Source organism: Pangasianodon hypophthalmus, chromosome 19, assembly GCF_027358585.1.
Source record: "Pangasianodon hypophthalmus isolate fPanHyp1 chromosome 19, fPanHyp1.pri, whole genome shotgun sequence".
NCBI classification, from domain to species: Eukaryota; Metazoa; Chordata; class Actinopteri; order Siluriformes; family Pangasiidae; genus Pangasianodon; species Pangasianodon hypophthalmus.
In genome coordinates this window covers 5,728,399-5,753,031 of record NC_069728.1, presented here as the reverse complement: position 1 = coordinate 5,753,031, position 24,633 = coordinate 5,728,399, and the positions used below count along the sequence as shown (strand labels likewise).

Genomic DNA, 24,633 nt, shown 5'->3' with positions numbered 1-24,633 from the left:
TTATATGACATATAATTTCAGAAAGATATTGGTCCTGCCTGTTGTTGATAAATGCCAGTGGTGATGGTTTACAACGCGAGTACGTAGTCATGTCGCCGGAAATTGAGTCATCAGTGTCCCAATGTGTAATGAGCCATGGTCTTTACCAGTGCCTAAACTCGTGTACACGAAATCCTGATGCACGAACTAGGGAGCTAGGGAGCTGATTGAGACGCACCCTCTGTGTGTGTCTATGGTAGTTGGTATTTGCGCTTCAATGGCTGAGCTGCATACTGGAAGATTTATGCTGCGTTCAACTCGAGGTCACAACTTGTAATTCCCAACCTCCAACCCAGAAAAGCCAAAGAAAACATCCCCTCAACATGAAGTTCCTACTCATCAACTTGAAGTAGTCTTCTCAACTATGAGTCCTTCCCAAAAGTGCTGGGTGATAAAAAGATTTCCTCAATAACGATGATAAGCTGAGGGTATTCAAATTTGGTAAACTTTCTGTCTCTATTTTATGGTCTAACTTCACAAAATAGCTGGATGAAGATTATGCAGCATGTAGGGTAGGTGTAAAGCCAGCACAACAGCCAAACAGCTGCATGCTGAATTGCATGCTTACTTGAGGGAATCACATCTAATAAAACAACAGTAGCAAGCTAGGGAAAGATGGCGAGTAGAGAGAGACCTGGGGGTGAAAGTGAAGAGGGTGAAAGAAGGTAGGTCATGAACAAGTGGATGTTTAGCCTGCATTATTTAGAAAGATATTGTTTAAAAACTGTGACAGTGTAATGAAATTCTTTATCGTGATAATTGTCAAGATGGAGCAATATATAAAAAATTATCATGATAACATATTTGGCCCAGGTCTACTTCCTAGTTCACGAAGTGATGGCAAATTAACATGGCATCAGAAGTAAAGAAAGTAGCACTTCTTATCTTTAAATGAGTTATGCTGTATATACAAGTATTTGCTTTAGATCAAGCAACAGTATACAAAATATACATCACTCATCACAGTTAGCTGGCTAGAGTGCTGCTAACAAAAGACAAGCATGAAGTCGACCACAGAATTAGCATGCACTGGGCCTAGGAGGCGCTCTTTCACCACTTCTTCATTTTGTCTTATTCAGTTTTGGGGTGTCACTTTACACTTTACTGGTGATTGGCATTTATCAACAAACTCCTATGAAAGGCAATCAGTGTTACATAAACGTTTGTAATCATGGTGGGAATTTTTCATTCAGTTTGGCCAACAAAACATTTACACACAACTTTACTAAAAGGTTGATAAATGAGGCCCATTGATCCTGGGCTCATTTTGAGGGAGGACCTCGTAATTGCAGGTCTGTTTCTGATTAATTGCTTATGAATTGCAGATTACTTTTTAATCTTATAGAACACATCAGCTAAAGTCATTGCAAAATAGGAGACAATATGTACATCCGTTTATATTAATGTATATTTAAGGTTTATTATGGCCATTATACACACAGTATAATAAATATACTTCTCCACACATTCTGATCCCACAAGGACACGAGTAAAGGAGACCAGGGTAAGAGGACCTGGTTTGTGTGTGTGTGTGTGTGTGTTTCTGTTCTGAGAGCCCCTGAAGAGAGCATTGGCTCAGCTCTATCTGGGCCACCTGCTCTGGCACTCCAGACAGCAGCCTGAGGGGCAAGAAGACACAGGAGCCACAAGCAAGCCAAGAGGATTCTTACACACTACAGCATTTCTTCATCCGCTTTACAAACTACTCCTTAAACACACACACACACATTCACACACTTTCCACTGCAGCCGAAGACCCTCACTCCCCAGTCAACGCTATGCCAGATGGCTGGGAACAGCCATATTTTGCAGAGGAGATGCTCTAACTGCTGCTATTACCTAGCGGTCTGCCTTTCAGACATTCCACTAGTGTTGTCTGTATTACTCAAAGTGTGTATATGGCAATCCACTCCCCTTATTTGGGACAAGGATAATCCCAGGATGAGACAAAGTACGAATGTTTTTGCGATCTTCTGAAGCATCAAAAAATGGGTCAAATGCTCTACATTCCAATCTTCCTTTAATGCAACAGGGCAGGACCAACTGGGACACAAAGAAGCAGTTCATCATGGTGATGGATGTGAGCTGGAATAACCATGCTACTTAATAGTGTCTCTCTGCTTCACCTACTTAAACCATTCTTTATCACTGTGTGCTCCTCCCTGTCATTAATTAAAGCATATGGGCAGTCTTGAAAACAGCTTCTGTCCATATGCTGTAATGCAATGTGGAATACAGTTGTGTGAAAAAAGAGGAGCGGATTATTAGAACGCATGTGTTTTAGTGTTTGAGCTGTGCCAGCGTTGAAAGAGAGCTTCAGTGCTGAAAGGTAATTAGTCCCACCTGGATGTGTGAAGTGGAGAGTGTGTGTGTGTGTGTGGGTGTGTGTGTGTGTGTGTGTTGGGGGGTGGGGGTGAGAGTGAAGTACAATTTGTCTCGTTAATCTGCCATGAGGGTAATTAAATGCATGGTAACACCTGGAACCAGCAAACGTGCCTCCAATCACCTGCCCGTTCATCTTCCTCTGCAACACAACATTTCCACACAGACACTGGATACATATATATAATTTTTTTTTAAAGCAATCCTGCTGGCATTTCTATATCTTAAAGCTGCACTGAGAACTTATCATAAGTCCTGTGAAGCCCAAACTTGTGTGTCATGGGAGAGATTAGGTTTGTTGGCGGTACACAACTGACAGAGAATTGTCTGACGTTTTTGTCAGTGTGTGCATGTAAACGTTTTCCCTGCATTTTGATTTACCATGCATATAATCATGTTGAACAATTAATGCCAACTTCTCAACACAAGCATCATTCTGGATAAAGCTAAAACATCACCCAATAGCTACATTTCATGCAGATAAGTAGTCTTTAATAATCCACTTGGGGTATCCCATACATGGGGTGCGTCTCAATCAGCTCCCTAGCTCCCTAGGTTGTGAATCAGGATATCGTGTACACGAGTTTGGGCACTGGTAAGGACCCTGGCTCACTACACATTGGGACACTGATGACTCAATTTCCAGCAATATGACTACATATTCGCGTTGGAAAACATCACTACTGGCATTGGACCGATGACATTATGTGTCTCATAAAATTGTTAGCTTATTTACACTCGTTTCTGTCATGGTACTTCAAGCAGGATGGACTTGTTTAAATCATCAAACACTTAAGTCATTAGACTCAAACAAATCGTATATAGAACTTCAAATAAAGTTAAAAATCGCTAACATAAGTAATCAATTGAGAGCTACAACACGGATAACAAGCTACTTACGTTTGTAGACGAAGCTGGCTGAGAGTTCGTCCGCCAATTTTTTTGGAGCTGAGAGGCTTCAGAAAATGTGATGTCATTTCCAGTATGGGAACATAGTGAGCATCGATGCTCCCTGGTTTTTGCGGTGCATTATGGGATTGTTTTCAGGAGTGAACGTTCCAGTGCACTGGAAGGATTCTGCGATTGAGACAGCCCTTAAAATGGCCGACTCCCTGATCAGTGCCCTGACTAAAGAACTAGGGAGCTGATTGAGACGTACTTACGGTGTTTTTCCTGACTTGTGCCAAGTTTTTCCAGATTAGTCTGCCAATCTACCATGACCCTGACCAGGATGAAGTGGTAACTGATGAATAAATGTATAAAATCATAAGCGACGTTACTGAACACTCGGCCCACACGCTGACCTAACATTAGCTACTTGTTACGCTCTCTGGACTGACAAGCTTCTTAATGTTATTGTAACCTTGACACTAAATGGCTCTTCATTTATACATTTTGTTTAGATTACATGCATCAGACATGAAAATATGCAATCTTTTAGGAATATGCAATCGGGACGAATTCATTCAGCTTAATGAAAACACAGCCACATATCAACATCACATATCATTGCCTTGTACACAAACCTGACAAACTGCTTCGAAAACAGTTTGATTTTCTCTTTCTGTAGTTCTTCCCATCTTGTTCTTGTCAGTCTTTCTACGTCTCTTATCTTGCTAACTCTCCAGATCTTGCCACCTCCCCCTGTTGATTCCTTGTACCAAATTCTCTAAACAAAAGAACGCTGCAGAAGGGAACCGCAAACACATTACGGCAGCTCTGCTCTTACCCGGACAGGCTGGTAGGTGTTCATATAGCTAAAGTTATTGGATGTAATCTTGTTACCAACATTATTTGTTACTTACTGCAGTTGCAAAAACAAATCTAGTCCTATTATGGCTCTAACTATCCAAATATGTTGTTTTACAGAGGCTCGGAGGCTGATCTTCGTAGCGCTTAAAGCACATGTGAGAGATCATTAATCTTCATTCGGTTTCAAGTCTGCCACCGCACTTTCAAGACTTCCAAGCTAAATCTCACAGAGGGAGGTGTTAAGTGTTAAGTGTTAAGCACAAATTCAACCCCAGCACTTGGCTCTCATTTTCATCACACTCGCCCAAATTCAAAGTAGTTCACAAATCACCTTGAAATAAAAACAACTCGAAAACCACGCATTGTATTCAGTGAACTCAGTAAGTTCTCCAGGGCCGCTGGGCAGGGCCTGCTTTGGTCTTTCGTAGTTATTTAATATAGCTTGCTTGACTAGAGCTGGATGTAATCCAGACAACATTGCCATGCAAGCAAAACAAAATTATGTTAAATGAACAAAGGAAAAAGCACGCAGCATTATTCTAAAGTGGCTCTCGTTGGAAGTGCATCACATGGACAAGCAAATAGAAAACAAACAGTGAAGTAAATTGCTAATGGATGGTTCCAGGACTTTTACCTTATTAGATTTTTCCCCATGCTCTCTCATGGAGAAGGATAAAGGAATAAGTTAAAGTGAACAGATTTGGAAGATAGGGAAAAACTGAATGGCCATTTTATATCAGCTGGGCTTCCATCAACTTAGAGAAGACAAGTAGGAATGACAGCCATGGCAGGAGACAGGATAAAGCTAGAACAGCACATACATACACACACACACACACACACATTTTGCTAGCTATTGGCTGGCTGGCTGGCTGGCTGAGGCTGCAGAAAGGACCACAAAGTATTCAGGCTGGTGTGTCTCTGCTTTAAATTACATTAACGTGAATGCCTGAGCTAGAAAGATAGAAAAAGAAAAAGAAGAAGAGGGGAAAATGGCAAGAGAATATTTTATTTAAATAGTTCATTTAAATAGGTAGTTAATTTAATTGTTAATTGAAAGAGAAGTAGGAATGTGGAGAGATGCTGGAGAAACCAAGCCACATTCATTCACACACTGTTAGCACTAATCTCATTTAATCTGATTTATTCAGAGATATTCAAGTTCACAATTGATTAACCCTGCATTCTTCTGCACAGCTGACGCACACTGTATTCACAAAATTAAAATTGGTTTGAAATAAATGCTGTGTATTTAAAACATTGAGAATGAGTATAGTCTTCTCACAGAAATACAAAGTACAGTGCACACACACACACACACACACACACAGTGGAAACACAGATTAACACTGGAAAACACTGGGGAAAAAAAGGGATGCTGGAAGCAATCTATGTTTCTAAGCAGCAAAGTCTTGATGAGTCAAATCGGGCCCTTTAAGCAGCACTTCTTATGTTTGTACAGAAATATGGTAGAAATATGGTTTTAGTTTGGGGTTCAGTAAGACATTACTGAACATAACATAACATTAGTTGAAGTAGTTTTGTCTTGCGGGATCACAGCCCAGACACACACACCTAGTCTGAAGCTTTTAGGCAAGCTGTCCTTTAAAAAAAACAGAAAAGACAAATTAAAAAAATGAACCTCCACCTATTATTCATATCTGTATTCATATTCATATTTATTTACAATGTGTTGTCTTTATACAATGTGTTATATTTATATTATATAATTATATTAAGTATATTTGCTCCATTTGTACCACCATTCCTGCTTGCTAACTAGCTAGCAAAGTAAAATAATAATGGATTGTTAGCTGAAATAAATAGATGGAGAAGTGGTCTAAACCAAGTGCTACCAATGTCTACTATCTTTGCACTGCTTTTAATAGAAAAAAGGTTCAATTTCAGTGCCTTCTTTTGCTGGAGTCTATGGTTATGATGATTTGATCCTTTGACCTTCTCATCTATTGAACTTCGCTTGAGCTGAGTATGAGGGGGATGGTGAGGACAAAAATATGTTACTAATAAAAACAGCTCCAAGATTTTTTTAAGAAGTATCATATCAACAAGATTAGGGCTGTCACGATTACTCGATTAAATTCGAGTACCCGATTAAAAAAAATCCTCGATTACAATGGCAGAGGCACGGCAGTGTACAGACGAGGGTCCGTGCAACTGTGTAGGAGCACTTTACATTAGATGTGAAAAACAATGTTGCTGTCTGCCATATCTGCAAAAATGAACTCAAATAACAGCACATCTTCAATGCTGCAGCACCTGAAAAGGTGACATCCAGGTCACAGATCCACCACCAGACAAGTTTACTACTGTCAAGTAAGTTTACTAGTAGCTAGATTTGAATAATTTTGAATAATCTTAACTTGCACACCCATTTTAAGCACAAGCAAATGCCCATCAGAGCGCACAATTTAATAGAAAGTAGATAGAAATGATAAATATATATTACCAAATGAGAAGTAAACATGTGAATACACCAATATTTTTCCAAATGTGCACCTCGTGTTCATCGGATGTTTCATAATAAGGTCCTAAGTCCCGCTTTGGGTTTGCATGTTTCACACCAATCAAGGAATTATAATCACTGTAGCATTTCTATCGAAAAACAGTAGTCAAATGTCAAATACTGAGTGATAGAACCTTTCAAATTATATACTGTTTGGTGAGATTAAGTAATCATCTTAAGTGAACTTATTGTTCATATAAGTCTATTTTTACTGTGAATTGTTTAAAAATCCAGTTATTCGATTAATCGTCAAAATAAGTGTCAGATTACTCGATTACCAATATAATCGATAGTGACAGCCCTAAACAGGATATGAATAAATCATGCACTATATGGAATTTTAAAATATATCCTTTTAAACCTCCAGGACCAGTGGGTTCAGTGAGTCCAGACTTACAGCCCTCACTCCGGTAAGGACACACCTTTCCTGATAGTTTCACTGTAGTTGCTGAATAATACGCTACACAAAGAAATATACTCCTCTTTATACAAGAAAAAATGAAATACTGGGCAGAATCGATTCATGTTAAATACATTATATCAATCTCTAATTATTTCAATCTCTACAGAACGTACAGCCATTCCAACACAGATAGATAGATAGATAGATAGATAGATAGATAGATAGATATTTTTTGAATTGATACAAATTATCAAGTCAATATTGGATTTATTTTCAATATCAAAATATCACACCATATAACACAAGGTGGACAGGGGCTTAACCAATAAACATTTAAGTCAGCGCTGTATTGGAATAAAGACAATCTTTGCCAGATTCGAGGTTAAACTATAGCTGTTACTGGTCAATCCATCAATTTTCTCAAAGCCGTAATAAAAGGTGGAGGTCAATGAGGGCAGAGAGTTCAGTGATTCATTCATGGTGGGCTTAACCAGTAATTCAGCTGAATTTAATGTGACCATCGGTGACAATCAGGCCATTTTTCACTCCATTTCTCTCACTCACTCACTCTCTCACACACTCTCCTTCCCTCGTTGTGTTTTTCCAAATCAGTAGTTTGCAAAAAGATTCATGATGTGTAAAATAGCAGCACTTTATGAGCCTTATCTGTGAGAAATTGTAATAGTTAAAACTGCAGTCGACTGTAACAGGCCTAAGGATGGATTTTTAAGTTCCATATGAGCTCTAGTACTACAGCGGAGATCTCAGAATGAAACAGTGGCAGAAAGAGGGGAACCATGAGCTGAATGAGCTAGATGAATTATACACTAATACACACATGAGCAAAGCCCCCATGATGCTATCTCCCCTTACAGTGAGCCAAGCTCTTGCCCAAATTGCCTCCTCCCAACTAGACATGCTTGCCAGGGCAAATTACCCAAACACTCGCACACTGAGACATAATAATAACAGCTCTATTCAAGCAAACACTGTTACACAGATAATCACACACACACACACACACAGACACACAAAGGGTCATAAACATGTTAAATATGGGTTATCTCCATGGTCCACCTTACTAACGTGATTTTGCCACAACCCCTCACCTGCTACAGCCATTCCACTCCAATTTCACACACACACACACACACACACACACACACTTGCCTTGTATCAGGGAATTCTCATTATATATGAGAGTAAAGGGGACCTACTCCACTCCACATCCCAAACACACAAGTGTGTGTGGGCATGTTTTTAGTTTTAACCTTGTGGGGACTTTTATTTAGATTGCCTTTTGGTTTATTGAGGTTAGGTTTAGGTGTAGGCATTAATTATTTCAATGGAAAATCCTCCCAAGGATAGCAAGACACATGTTCATATGTGTATGTGTACGTTTAATCCCAATCTTTACTGTGTGAGAGTATCTCATTTAAAGAAAGAGGGGTATTAAGCCCTCTCCTCTAATAAGAGCCCATCGATATAGAGAGGCTCATCTTACACTGTCTTTATCTGCCATGGGCAAATGCAGATGGAGCTAATTGAAGATTCTCTATCTTAACTCACACACTAACATAAAGATGGAGGGTCTAATACACATCCATGAGCCTGGGAGGTCTTTTAGAGATGGATTAGAGAGAGCAGGCTTGAACTCTGACAAGAAGACATACACAAAAAAGGAGTACTGGACATGTTTCCATCAGGTGGAGGCGTTCTGGCTTTTAGAAAAAGTCTGGACAGATTCAGTGAAGCGTTGCCTTTCACAAAGGAGCCAAATGACCCAAAGAACCTCCAATTCATAGGACAAAATGGGATAGATGGAGAGTAAAGCTGACTCGGTTTACTTTAAGAGAAAAATACTTTTACAATTAAAGATATAGTCAGTGATTCTGGTAAAAGTTAGATGACTTAACTGTTTTGAAACTCGAAATCTGAAGAAATACAACCCTGCTGCTCAGTCATCCCTCCAAAAACCATGCCCCTAAAACATGTCTGAACTAGATTGCCTGAATGTAAGTGCAAGTTGAGGCACCTCTTTGTCCTGATTGGTTAGATGTTAATGTCATTTTTGCCCTTTGATTTACAGAACTTCACAGAGACAGGATTTCTCTCCTGAACAACAGCTTTCTCTTCTGAACATATTTACTCCTGACACATACACTATCACACCCATCACTCCCATACGTGCTTGTTGAACATCCCACTCCAGATTTAGTCCCCTTGCCTGCTATAATAACCTCCACTCTTCTGGGAAGGATTTCCACTAGATTTTGGAGCATGGCTGTGGGGATTTGTGGTCTTGGGTGCAGTCAACATTCCAGTTCATCCCAAAGGAGTTCAGTGGGGTTGAGGTCAAGGCTCTGTGCAGACCACTCGAGTTCTTCCACACTTCCAAACTTGGCAAACAAGGTCCAGGAAGACATGGTTTGCCAAGTTTGGAAGTGTGGAAGAACTCGAGTGTCCTGCACAGAGCCCTGACCTCAACCCCACTGAACTCCTTTGGGATGAACTGGAATGTTGACTGGCATTGTCATGCTGGAAAATGTTTGGCCTCTTAGCTCCCATGAAGGGAAATTGTAATTCTACAGAATTATAATACAAATTTGTGGCAACAGCTAGGGGAAGGCCTACATATGAGTGTGATAGTCAGATGTCCACATATTTTTGGCCATACAGTGAATTTCTGACATCTGCCAGAGTTTGTAAAAGTGTTCTGACTTTACAAAGAAGCCTGTTTATATGAAATGCATTATATATGCTGTTTATCAATTATTATGTCCTTATCTGTCTGCCTCTATCCCAACCCATTATTTCCACACATCTTCTTTCCGTCTCCATCTCTGCTGAGCCATTTCTCCTACATTTTAAAGAGACAGGCTCTGGCTGCTGTGGCATTTTAATATTTAATATTGCACACACACACACACACACACACACACACACACAAGGTTACAGAGTGGCTGCGTGTATCCGAAATAGAGAGCGAGAGGGGCGTAGTTACCACAGCGAAAAAGCACCCTCTCGCGCATCTCACGCTCCCCCTTTCTCTTCGTCCCCTCTTCAGTACTAATGCATACCGCCTCCCTCTCTGGCTGAGGCGATAAGAGAAAAAAAAAACAGATCAAAAGATGGGATTCCCTCAACCAATGAGAGTGAGAGAGCAAGCAGAGGAGAGTGACACAGAACAAGTGAGAGCAAGTGTGAATGGAAAAGAAAGTAATTTCCACCTAAAGTTGCAGCAGAAGGGAACATAACTGCAGTTGCGCCAGAGAGATGTGCTTTCATCCTGATCAAAGCCTGGGAGTAGATTTCCCAGGCAACTATTCAAAAGGCAGTATTAGCAGCCAGTGGTTGTGGGGCTAAGAGCTTAGCCAAGAACATGGCTGCTGACACGGGTGAGAAATCACACTGCCACAGCTATCAAATCGGCATTGAAAACCCCCAGTTGAGCAGCACACACTGACCTTGCTGACAAACTTGATCTCCTCTGCTCAAGCTCGGCCCACCACTGGTCCACCATTGCACTGTAGGAAGTACTGCATGCACCAGCATGTACACAAATCTGAATCCTATCCGTTGTGCAATATTATGAACGTTATTCTAAAATTTTCATCTACAGTTTCTTTACCTGCAGTAAAGACATGCTCAGAGTTGTGCCACTGTTAAAAATGCAGATGGAGCTAAAAAAAATTATGAGAACAATCATAGTCTTGCTAAATGGGCCATCATTTGGACTACCAAGTTGTTGAGCAATTCTTTCCCATATGTTGTTTAGCATACCATTATTTTTTAGTCTTTATAATTTTTATTATAAATCACCTGTGTAAATCATTCTTGGTTTGATTTTTTTAATGAAAATAAAATGATTTGTTTTTATACTAACTCCTTTCTAACAGGACTTTAGCTTGATGGTTCTTAGATGCTGCCCTATTTATACAAGCGTATGGATATGTTTTTTAATGAGCACTTTTCTAAGTTACTCTAGTAGGGCTATAAATGTAAATGTTGCACAAGGACTTTTTTTGTGCAAGCTGCCATATAGAAGCACATCATACAGATTTTCAGTCTGTCCATTACAAAACGTGTGTGGTAACAGCTGAGAGCAGGAGAGAGAGACCTTCAGTTGTTCCTACACCAGGGTGAGCCACGCACACTCTAATTTAATCCCACACCTATGGGCTATAACATCCTGACTAACATCCTCTAGATCAGCTCAGCAGAGATATACACTAAGAAACTGTGCTATAATACACACATGTACCTTCACTACTTTAGCTCATTTTGCATGATAGTGTTTTATTACAGCTTATACAACAGTGCAGTTGAATGCTCGAATCTGATTGGTCAGAAGGTGTGCATTATTTTTGTATAACAGCACAGGTAGTTCCTAATGTAATACGAACATTAATATTAGTGCACTAGCCTAATATGTCATTGTTTCTATAGTAACAGCTTATACACAGGAACTTGTACAGCAGATGCTTACACATAATCTAAGACTAATAATAAATTGATTTAAAAACAGGTTGAGAGAGAGGGGGGCTTTTAAAGAATGACACTTTATTACAGCTGTAATGTAGGTAAGAACAGAAACTAGCTTGTCTCGCAAATGTTCCGCAACTTTAAATCTAATAATAAACCGTTAAAGTGAGTGACATGTCATTCACTAATAAATTACACATTGTAATCGTTGGCAAATCGCTGTAGCATAAGCGGAATAACACACTCCAGACCATACTGTTATACAAAAATAATGCACCTCCACCCCCGGTCTGCATTATTTTCATATAACAGCACGTTCTGTCTTGTGTTATTCCTTACATGTAACAAACCTAAAGATGATTCAGGCCAAGTCTTCAGACGCTTCTCGCCAGTTCAGTGACCAGTGCATTAGATTGCTTGTTAACTTGGATATGAGCCAGATGTCCATTTCATCACTGTACAATTAAACTAAATAGTGGGACAAATATCAGAGTTCTAGCATAGTCCCAGAAGGGGAGCATCTAACAGAATGCATAGACAGCAGGCCACATATCTCTGTCTATCTCTACTGACACAAGTGGTCCAAACCTGATCCTGCATATTTAAGAGAGTGGGAGAGAGAAAAATAGAAAGGAAAGAGAATTTCTCTGTCCATGCATTCATGAATCTATTTCTCTGTCTATTCATTTAACCATCCATCATTTCTTCTCCCATTTATGCCACCTGACTGTGCTGCAGCACAGACATCTACCCACAGAAGCTTGTTTCAGGCTAACCTCATACTTCTGTGTAAAAGCCATCATGACTGCTGCCTCCCGCCTCCACTCTGCATCCCACTCGCTCGGCTATTGAGAAATGCAGCCTTTTCATTTCAGCCGCTTAATGGGAGCAGAGAGAGGCCCACGCATACTAAACAGCTCTGGAGCAGAACCCAACGGGGCACCACAGAGGGGTCTCAGCTTGGATCTTACTCGCTCACTCTCACTCCTTGTGTGAAAATCACAATGAAAACAGGCTTTAAAAGCGAATTTAAGAACAGAACTAATTAAAGACAATTTACAAAGTCAGAAAGGAATTGTTCCTCCAGGCTGAGCTCCTTTGGGAGCCATTTTGTTTCGTCGACATGCTTCTGCCTATGAGATTCCTACTAATTCTTAGGAAACAAAAGTGACTAACACAAGACTGTATGCTTTTATACACGGCCATAAAAGACCTATGTCCTCATGGACAAAGTCACATTTTAATTTGCTTTATTCATTTGTCCTGTGCCTTGCTGGGAGCTACATCCAAATGTCAGAAGACGGTGGATTATAATAGTGTATCCCAGAAAGAGGCATACACATTATCAGTGACTTCCAAACACCTGCTCAATAAAAAGCCTGCCCTGAGAAAGACAGGTCCATTGTGAGTGTATTTATGAGGGCAAATGTGAATCCCAGATGAAGAGCTGTAACTGACACGTTAATGCACTGTGACCATTACAAATGCCGCATTTCAGCTCAAACACCCCGAGTTGTTATTTGGCATGCAGCACATGCATCAGAAATCTCCAAGGACTGCAATATCAACCGCTGACTTTTTGTCTTTGCTTTTTATTCCCTTTCTTTCTAAGGGGAAGACTGGAGTCAGTAGAGCGGAGCATTCCTCCACACCGCAATGACAGATTTGGTGAGGTGAGTGAGCGCGAACGGAGAGGGAGATTATTTATTATTACTGATTTAACCCAGAGGTAAAAAACTTAATATAAAAATATTGTGTGTTGGCTCTGGATCAACAAGGTAATGTACACTTCAAAAGAATGAGCAGCTTAAGAGGCCATAAACAAGGAGTGGATATGAGAGAGGGAGAGAGGGAGAGAGGGAGAGAGAGAGAGGCAAATTACCTGAGTACAGTGACTGAGATCAAACAAAATATAGATTCAGTGTCATCAAAATGGGCAAATATAAGAAAATATGCCACCCTACAGAACAGCAACAGCAACGCTGCATAGACAACGCTGCACTTCTTAACCGAGTGTCAAAAATACAACCAATTACAGGAAATCTACTTTAGAAAATTTCAGAATATTCATCCTCACTTCTACACTCTCAGCAACACTGATAAACTGCATATCCTGTTCAGAGTGCAAATGAAAAGCAGAGCAGAGTGTGAGTCAAACAGGGTTCTTAAAATTACAGCTCCCTGAGAGCAACTATTATGTTGTACATATTAATATCTCATTCTTTTTTCCAGAATATGACGCTAAAGTTACCTAAGGACAAATGTGACCTAATTCAAAATTCATATCTGCAAAAAGTGCTGAAAAAACAAACCACAAACTACAAGATGAAAAAAAATACTGTCGACAAAATAAATGGCTAAATGAATTTTCACATAATGTGCTTGTTGCTCTCTCTCTTTCTCTCTCCGTGCATATCTTGGTGATTTAGTTCTAGGCATTATTAGATAGTAAGACATGTGTGTGTGTGTTCTTGGTTGAAACAGCAGTTCCCAGAATAAAGTAAGCACATGTCAAACCCATCTCTTGGCTCTGCATGGGGCAGCGGTGCAGGTGGCAGTGGTGCACTTTAATTATAAAACATCCAAATATATATATATATATATATATATATATATATATATATATATATATATATAAACATTGAACGTCACAAAGGCCAAGGCTCAAATTACAGCAGCTAGACGTGAACCCAAGCTCAGGATCCTAAATGAGTATTTTGTCCTTTGTGGGCTGCCACCACCTGGATGAGGGCACTGCTTTAGCTCTAATTAGGAAGAGCAGATAATGTCACCCAGAAGTGACAGATCGATACAGAGGACAAGGAACACCAGTCAATGCCTCCTCTCTGCGAGTGGGACAGATTTCTGAGAGAGGGTATTCCCCTGTAGATCAGGATTCCCCCAGCGCACTTAATCTAAAACAAGCCCAGAAGGGAATACTGAAAGATAAAAAAAAAAAAAAAAACGCTAAATCCGTTTTATCCTTGGGTCAGATGGTCACAGTTGATCCAGAGCCTCTCCAGGGAACACTGGGCTTGATTCGGGAATACACCCTGAAAGGGACAGTAGTCCATCGCAGGGCACCATACACACACACACACACATTTTTACACTTAGGGGCAATTTAGTGTAGCCAGTCCACCTACTGGCATATTTTCAGAGGATAATAACCTGAGAACACAGAGGAAACCCAAATGAGCACAGGTAGAACATGTGAAACTCCCCATAGACAGTCACAGAGCTGTGAGGCAGCAACGCTACCTGCTACACCACCATGTCACCCAAGGTAAGTTACTGGCTTACTGCACAGGTTCTCAACCCTGGTCCTGCACATTTCAGTGCTTTCTTTCCTCTAACACACCCAGTTCAACTCAGGAAAAGCTGTTAATCAGCTGATTAGTTGAATCAGTCATGTTGGACGTGGAGAAACACTACAGTATAATGTGCAGTAAAGGGGGTTCTCCAAAACCATGATTGGGAACCTGTGGTATATTCAAATAAAATATTTTTGACTGCCATCTCACTTGACCTAAAAAGGATGCCAGTCTGTGCACTTGCTACTGCTTTGGAATGGTTTTTGTCTTTTTATCTTCTATTTTCGACGAAGAACAGTCTACTTTAATTCCATCTTGCTTTATAAATGACTGTTAATAAGCAGGACAGACGAGTGTTAGTCATGCTCCAGGTTCTGAAAAGAACAGCATGGATCAAAACAAAAAGCAACCTCCTTTTCCTATGGTTCTATGGCTCTAGCAAAGCAGCCAGAGCTCATTAGCTGACTCTTTGCTTAACTCACTAATGCAGCAGAAACAATTCCTTGCACGGATCCCCACTCTTGGTTCTGCAAAGCCCTCAAAACCAAATCCAAGCTTGTAAGGATGACTAAATGAAGCCAGTGTGGATAGCGAAACAATGTTGGCTTTGTAGGCCCCTACACACTGTTCTGCGTCTCCATGGACACACACTGTTGCCTGCTGGGACCATTCAGGCAGAAAGGGATGCCTTCCCGCCGACACACACTCAAAAGTCCGGAACACAGAACCCACGCTCGACGCAGGAACCCCATCGTGGTCTGCTTCTGTCGATCGCCAGGTGGTGTGTGAGTAGGCTGGTGTGCCAACAGGCAACGACTGGCAGATTGCCACCTCTGACTGGATCAAGACACTCTATTCAAAAACACTACCTATAATGAACTCTACAATGAGGTCACTGGGAAAGATGCAGTCTAAACAACAAGATAAATGTGGACTGAAAAAAGTCAGCCTATAAAATTGGTCTACCATAAAAGAAATAAAAATCAATAAATAATTATCATTGTAGAACGTGTAAAAAATGACTGAAATAATCATCAGCGACACTTCAGCTAACCTGTGATTATCCTTTGTGTTGTTAAGTCTGCCTCACCATATTGATTTAGGCTGAAACAGCCAAAGGCTAAAGACGTAAGTGCCTATGACACTCCGTTTCCTTGGTGTATTATAAGTACAGCCATGAACAAATGACTTGACAATGACTGGGAGGTCAATGTGCAATGTGCTTCAGGACTCATCATCACGGCACTGACCTGGGACTGAGAGGTTAACTGTGCTCAGGCTACGCCATTCTTCAAGGCAACACTTCCTAAAGCAGCTATACCAGGGGGCCACAAGACACATTGGGATCAGTGGTGCATTGAGGCAGTGCCTCTGGGCATCACATGAGAGAAGAATAAATTAGCTTAAAATACCCACTGCTTCTGTGTGTGTGTGTGGGACTGAGTGGTGCATATGTGTGGTTACTTGTGATAGAAGCCACTTTATTAGAAACAACATACAACGTACAACATACATAAAACATACTGACTGTAGCCCTTGTTATTAAGCACAAAACTTTCCTTCATTGTAAAGGAACCACCGTAGGATCACCGCTAACAAGATATTATTTGTGTGTGTATGTGTGTATCCGTGTGGAGGTACAAGTGTTGTGCCCGGATGAACAAGGACGAGGTGGGCTGATATACGCTGCATAGCGATAGATGGGCCAGAGTCAGTAATTGTATACCAAGGCAGGCCTGATGAAACAGCAAATGGGCCTCATTTATCTATCTTTTCGTGTACTTGTGTATAAATCTTTTCATAACCAAACCTAACAAAAAAATTCCTGCCAGATTTACAAACGTCTTTGTACCTATTTTATTAATACTCATGCGCATATGCCGGTAAGTGCCAATCACCCGTGAAGCACCAAGTGCCTGCATGGCGTGCCTGCATGGCATGTCTGATTTGCATTAATGAGACCAAAAAAAAACCTCCATAAAAGGCGAAGCTCACAGCAACCTGAAAACAACAAGATGACACTAAAGTGTTTGAGCGCTTCCTAAGCCAAACGTTCACTAGCTCTTCCAATAATGCAGCTTAGCCATTGCAGCGAGTTGACTGCCATAGACACAGACTAACTCTTTTATAGGCTGGCAATTTGTTGTCTTATTTGTCTTAGTTTATGGATTTGTTTTGGATTGTAATGCTTTCTTTCAAATAGAAAACTGAGTTTCACAACATTTTCACTAAATTTGTGTGTGGAGTTGAAATAAATAAGCTATTTGTCACTTGTCACTGTAATCTGGAATTTGGAATAGAATTTGGAAAGGTGATTCTCCTCATATGTTAACTCAGGAGATCACCTGGAATATGAACTTTTTTTAGGATACGAACCACATTTTTTGGGTGAACGCTCCTACAAACGATTTCCAAATAATTTCATTCATTAATAAATGAGGCCCACTGCATATAGCTACAGTTTAGGTGCACTTAATAAAGTGATCATCAAGTATATATTATCTTTTGTGATCACTCATTATCCAGCATCCTATGTGTGCCACACTAACTCAGCATAACACAACACACTACAGTACACACTACACACTAACTCAGCATAACACAACACACACTACAGTACACAGTACACACTATAATACACACTACACACTAACTCAGCATAACACAACACACTACAGTACACACTACACACTAACTCAGCATAACACAACACACTACAGTACACACTACACACTAACTCAGCATAACACAACACACACTACAGTACACAGTACACACTATAATACACACTACACACTAACTTGGCATAACACAACACACACTACAGTACACACCAACTCAGCATAACACAACACACACTACAGTACACAGTACACACTATAATACACACTACACACTAACTCAGCATAACACAACACACTACAGTACACACTACACACTAACTCAGCATAACACAACACACTACAGTACACACTACACACTAACTCAGCATAACACAACACACACTACAGTACACAGTACACACTATAATACACACTACACACTAACTTGGCATAACACAACACACACTACAGTACACACCAACTCAGCATAACACAACACACACTACAGTACACAGTACACACTATAATACACACTACACACTAACTTGGCATAACACAACACACACTACAGTACACACCAACTCAGCATAACACAACACACACTACAGTACACAGTACACACTATAATACACACTACACACTAACTCAGCAGAACACAACACACACTGTAGTACACACTACACACTAACTCAGCAGAACACAACACACACTGTAGTACACACTACACACTAACTCAGCAGAACACAACACACACTGTAGTACACACTACACACTAACTCAGCAGAACACAACACACACTATAATACACACTACACACTAACTCAGCAGAACACAACACACACTGTAGTACACACTACACACTAACTCAGCAGAACACAACACACACACTACAGTACACAGTACACACTACAGTACACACTACACACTAACTCAGCAGAACACAACACACACTACAGTACACAGTACACATTATAATAAACACTAAACACTAACTCAGCAGAACACAACACACACTGTAGTACACAGTACACACTAACTCAGAAGAACACAACACACACACTACAGTACACACTACACACTAACTCAGCATAAAACAACACACACTACAGTACACACTACACACTAACTCAGCAGAACACAACACACACTGCAGTACACACTACACACTAACTCTGCATAACACAACACACACTGGAATACACACTACACATTATAGTACACACAGTACACACACTGGTCCTGGAAAGCCAGATTCCTGCACAGTTTATTGGTTCTCCTAACGCACCTGCTACAGCTGATTGTTAGCTTAATACAGGAAAAGTAAAGAATCATGAATGAGTGAGAAGTGATCAAACCCTGCAAAGGTGATGACGCACTACTGCTTACCTCATCATCGGAAATCCTGATGCACTTTGTCCTTCAGTCTGCACGAGCTCACCGGGGAACTATAAAGCATTTCTGCAGCTCTCGAACACACCTGAGTTTATTTCTCCTCTCGGTTACAGTGGTGGGTCCTAAACATTTCATCACACACCCTGCTGCCCAACAGGCATAAGCTCTCAGAGGAAGCGGACATGTTTTCTGTCAAATCAAATCATCCTACTGCACACGGACATCTACACCCACACACACACACACACAAACACACTCCCCCCACACACACACTCCCACACATTCACACACAGAGACACCCCCCCCCCCCCCCCCCACACACACACACACACTCCCACACATTCACACACACACAGAGACACACTCCCACACACACATAAACACACACTCTCACACACACACACACTCACACACAGAGACACACTCCCACACACACAAACACACACACACACACAATGGGAGCTTATGGGTAGGTTGCATTTAATTGTCGGCTAAATATGATGCAGCATGCGGCTTTGCCAGCCAGAGTGAGTGTTGCGGTTATTCACGCGCGTTTTATCAATTCTTACTTCCGGGTTATTACTAACTGACATGACGCACATTCGGACGGTTAATGCACGTGCATGCACGTGTGTTTTCGCTATGCACCAGGGTTGCCTACCTGTTACACCTCTATCTATTAGTGATGCTTAACACTAATATTGCTGTGGATGAAACTGAAACAGTAACCATCAACTGTTGCTTCTCTTTCTTTTCTTTTTTTTTAAATTTCTTATCGGAAATTTGTGCAAAACAAAAAAAAATCAAGTTTGCTTCACTCGTAGTGGAGCCGCGCGCGCTCTTTCCTAACTCGCATTTACGGTCATGCTGACAGCACGTGAGGACAGCATACGATCACTGCAGACTCTCGCGCACACTCACACACACGCACGCACACGCACTGCCCCAGTGGCTCGAGCGCTGTACTCTACAGTGCGCCTCGCTTCCTATCTGTGTAAAAAAAATCAGTGCGTTTTTTTTTTTTTAAATAATAATAAAACAAATATAATGCATTTGAGATAATATATCCTAAGCTCTCCCCGTGCCCTGAACTCCTGGCTCAAGCGGTGGTAGCCTGGATGTGACTCAGTCTTCAGGGCAAGAAATCTTCACGCGCCGCTCCGAGTGAGTGGAATCCGCGCGGGTGTCCACGCAGCTGGCGCGTGCACGCACACGCACCACTTCCCGGCCAGCACACGATGACTAGCGTGTTTAATCTAAAGCAGAGGGGCAGTGGATAAAACCGACCACCGTAGCTTAATCAATATCTGTTAGTGTGTGTGAGTGTGTGTGTGAGTTGGTGTGTGTGTGCTGGGATGTATGTCAATGCAGCAAAACCGCGCATCTCCGATCACGCCTTCACATGCGCGCGCTGTGACCGTCAACCGGTGGCGGGGGAGCAGTGCGCACAGGACCGGGTTCTCCAAAACTATTTGTGCAAACAGTTAACAGGTTTTACCCTGGACGCCAGATGAGCATCAGTGGCAAACCGTGATTTTAAAAATAAAAATAAATGTCAAAAATACAGTGTGAGGAATAAAATCACTTCCTAACCCACCAGAGTGTATGAGAAACCCCGCACCTGCTCTGGTCTTACCTTTAAACTCGTGCGTGATGGTGCGGTTTCCATACTTGGCATGGTTAGAATCCAAACGCGAGCTCTCTACGCGGTCCCCAGGTCTCAGAAAACGCAGTAATCCACTTTCCCATGCCCGACACAGTCGGCTAAATCAGGACTACATCCTTCCCATATTGCAGCCGGAAAACTGTGACGGGATTTCAGCGCTTTCAAGCCTTTTCCCACCGTTTTTTTTTTTTTCGCTCTCGTTGCACAGCCTGCACTGAAGTTGCCTAGTTACCTCTGTTTTAAGGCGGCTGAACCCAGCGCTCTAGTAGCCTATCACAAGCACGACTGCGCGTTAACCCTTTGCGCACCGAGCTGTCCTGATTTCTCTGTTTCAGAGAGAGAGAGAGAGAGAGAGAGAGAGAGAGAGGGGAAAAAAAAGGCTAGCAGGAGGGTGGGAAGGTGGGGAGGGTGTAAGGGCACTAGGAGTTCCGGCATCAAGATGCGCAAAAGAGGGTAAAAGAGAGCAACAACTGCAGGAGAGAGAAGCCATGGGTACACTCATGATGACAGCACTAGGAAGAAGGTGTCTCAGACACACACACACACACGCACACACACACACATGCACCAGTGCAGTAAACAGGCCCAGTGGCAATGCCCACAAAACAAGACTGGACCTTCTGTATGAAAGAATTTTAAACACATTCCAGTAGACAGGAAGTCCTTCACCGGTATAGAGAGAGCTTTGTTTTAAAGCCGTGAGACACCTTATCACGCAGTATATTGATTTCAATTCCGCCTTCTGCTCCCGGAGGCACCACACCCTCTCCACTTTCAATCATGATTACCAGAGCCAAACAAGGACCACAGGGTCCTCTATACTGGTAGGAGAACATTCATAAAGCTCACAAGCCACCATTCCTTATTCAGATAGCCAGCCATGATTACAGCAAAGCGTAACAAGTAACCCAAAGAGTCAACCAAATGAGAAAAGATACAGTCTGAGACCACACTGAAAATCTGGGATTTTTTCAATAATTTGAGATGTTGCACAATTTCTAGGTGACTATTTAAATTTAAGCAGATGTGTGAAATTGACCGTGTTAACTCCTTTGTACAAAAGGTCAGATTTTCCAGGAGTCTTATCCCTTCTGTTGAAGCAAGCGTTCAGACGACATGCCGATGGATCTGATCTAACATGGATCACCAATTTTTACACAAACTTGTGGAGTCCATGCCAGCTCGAGTGCACACTGTCATTAAAGCAAAAAGGGGATGTACCAGATACTAAGAAACTCTTTTGGACCCCACTGTATATGTTTAGAATGAGTAACTTTGCAAATGTGCAGCATGACAGGATCAGCCGATTGCCTCAAGACCTCCTAACGAGCAAAGCAGTAAGGTGTGAAACAAACAAAAAAGGTAAGTGTTTAGCATTAGTGTTTTTCTCCAAGCACATAACAACATGTTGCATCATGGATCAATAACTACAGAGAACCTCAAGATCTTCTAACAGATTGCTGAGTGGGAACTTCATGGATATGGAGGTGTTCTAGACAAGCTCCTACACGCAACTTCTGGAAGATTCCACAGGAAGCATTTATCATTGCTATGTTACCTATCACTCATACCACAGTTCAGTCAGTATAAAGTCTAGAATATCAGCATTACATCAGCATCCAACAGCCCAGTGTACTCTACATTATTATTATTATTATTATTATTATTATTATTGTAGTTGTTATGTTATTATTGTTGTTGAAGAACACTAGAATTAATAATAAAGAAAAAATGTACACTTTTTGTTATTATAACTACACTATAATAACAGAGAATATAACAGAATTCATAATATTAAAAGTAAAGTTAACAATTCACATGATTATTTTACAGTCAGACAGAAACAAAAACAAAATTTTTGTTTTTGGTCCACTCTTTGCCTTATGATCGGAAGATTAAAGCAGTCAAGCCTTGCTCAGAGGCAGCCAAGCCTTGCTCAGAGGCAGTCAGGCCTTGCTCAAAGGCGGTCAGGCCTTGCTCAAAGGCGGTCAGGCCTTGTTCAGAGGCAGTAAGGTTTTGCTGAGAGGCGGTCAGGCCTTGCTCAGAGGCAGTAAGGTTTTGCTCAAAGGCATTAAGGTTTTGCTCAGAGGCAGCCAGGCTGTGCTCAGAGGCATTAAGGTTTTGCTCAGGGGCAGTCAGGCGGTGCTCTGTGGCAGTCAAGCCTTGCTCAGAGGCAGTCGGGTTTTGCTCTTTGGCAGTCAGGTCTTGCTCAGAGGCATTAAGGTTTTGCTCAGAGGCATTAAGGTTTTGCTCAGAGGCAGTCAGGCCGTGCTCAGAGGCATTAAGGTATTGCTCAGAGGCAGTCAGGCCGTGCTCAGAGGCAGTCAAGCCTTGCTCAGAGGCAGTCAGGTTTTGCTCAGAGGCCCAACAGTGGCAGCTTGGCAATGCTGGGATTTGAACTCCCAATCAGTAGAAAAAATCCTTAACCACTGATCCACAACTGTGCCTCAGGCCAATGCTGTAAGCTCTGTATATGGGTACCATTCAATTTAGATTAAATAAAATATATATATTGTGATGGCTAGATGACTGGGTCAGAGCATCTCCAAAACAGCAGGTCTTGTGGGGTGTCACTGGTATGCAGTGGTTCTTATCTACCAAAAGTGGTCCAAGGAAGGACAACCAGTGAACCGGCGACAGGGTTATGGGCGCCCAAGGCACAGTGATGTGCATGGGGAGCGAAGGCTAGTCCATCTGATCCAATCCTACAGAAGCGCTACTGTAGCACAAATTGCTGAAAAAGTTAATGCTAGCAGGTGCAAGTAGTATAACTGATATAATTTTATGTGTCATCTGAGTCAGGAATGGACCCATGCCCATTTCTCTGAGATGTTTAAAATCTTTTGCCATGGGATCTACTTGCTCAGGACTCAGTGGCTGATATTTTATAGGTACTTTTGCCTCTTCATTCTTTTTCATCTTTGCCTCTTTAATCACCATCAGGCTACTCTAATGGCTGTAGGATTTATGCCAGGGTCATCTGAATCATCATCTGAATATGATGAATCCGGAGACCACGTCTTTGATTGGCGGTTAAGACTTTCAAGAGATGGATACAGCTTCTTTGCTTTAGAAGACAAAGGCAGCGTCTGTTTTTCATAAACCTCAATTTTGGCTTGGAGAGAGCTAATGGAGTGTCGAGACTGCTCACAAGTTTTTTGAGTGGAGATAGAGGCACGTTTACAGTTAGGACATTCCTGCGCCAGCTTAGCAATCATCTCAACGCTCTCACACTTTTTCTCATTCCTCTCTTGTATTAGGAGAGCATGCCACTGTGCGAACTCCTGCACTGCTGCCTCGAGGTCTTTACGCTTGATGCATTTATCCAAAGCAGAAAGACATTGCTGTCTACTCCACTCTGTTTTTTCTGGAATACCAAGGTCTTTATACAACTTAGCCTTTTTCCTTACACACACAGGTTATCTACTATTTGCCCTAGCACTCTCTCAAAACTGAGATTATCAGCAAAAGGCAAGGGACAACTCACAAACTGGTGAGGAAGACTCTCCAACACCCTTTTGATCCTGATTACTCATTTCCATACTGTATAAAACAGCGATAACTCATTCAGTAATGAGAAACTTTGACTGAACTCCAATCAATCGAACCCTTATTTTATCATCAAACTGATTCTGACGTCTAGCAAGTTCTTCGACAGGATGATTCACTCACCTGTGTTGGCATATGTTTTCAGGACCACAGGACAGGATCACAGGATCAGATCAGATAGGTGATGATGTTGTCTGTCATCTGGGTCGTCACAGTGCAAGGACGGAGAATATCACTGTCCAACTGGAGTCACCAAAATTGTTATAAATCTTTCTGAATGACCATCAAAATACTGCAGTTTCATCAGAAGTAAGATGATTGAAGAATCAGGAGACCAACAGCCAGGTTATAATAAAAGAGATGGTATATTGTGTGCATGAAGACAACCTGGGCGTTCTATAGTCTAAACAAAGATTGGACACAGTTGGCTTTTATACTGATGTGTGCATGCAAGAGGACCATATAGATAATGCTGAAGGCAAAGACAGAAGAAAAAACATGAGCAAGGACAGAACATCATGACC

General features: G+C 41.5%; 1 protein-coding gene across 12 annotated transcripts in view; it reads right to left on the bottom strand.

Annotated features, from left to right (window-relative positions):
• Positions 1-24,633, bottom strand: part of dab1a (DAB adaptor protein 1a) — a 356,465-nt gene that overhangs the window by 140,606 nt on the left and 191,226 nt on the right. For 8 of the 12 annotated variants that reach the window (XM_026944633.3, XM_026944638.3, XM_026944637.3 and 5 more), the window contains exon 1: positions 20,531-20,806. The exons of 1 other annotated variant lie outside the window; for it this stretch is intronic. The gene's annotated coding sequence lies outside the window, so the exon portion shown is untranslated. Of the gene's footprint in view, positions 1-18,888; positions 19,130-20,530; positions 20,808-24,633 lie in introns of those variants that run through there. 3 more of the 12 variants (XM_026944630.3, XM_034313586.2, XM_026944632.3) reach the window with 2 other exon arrangements.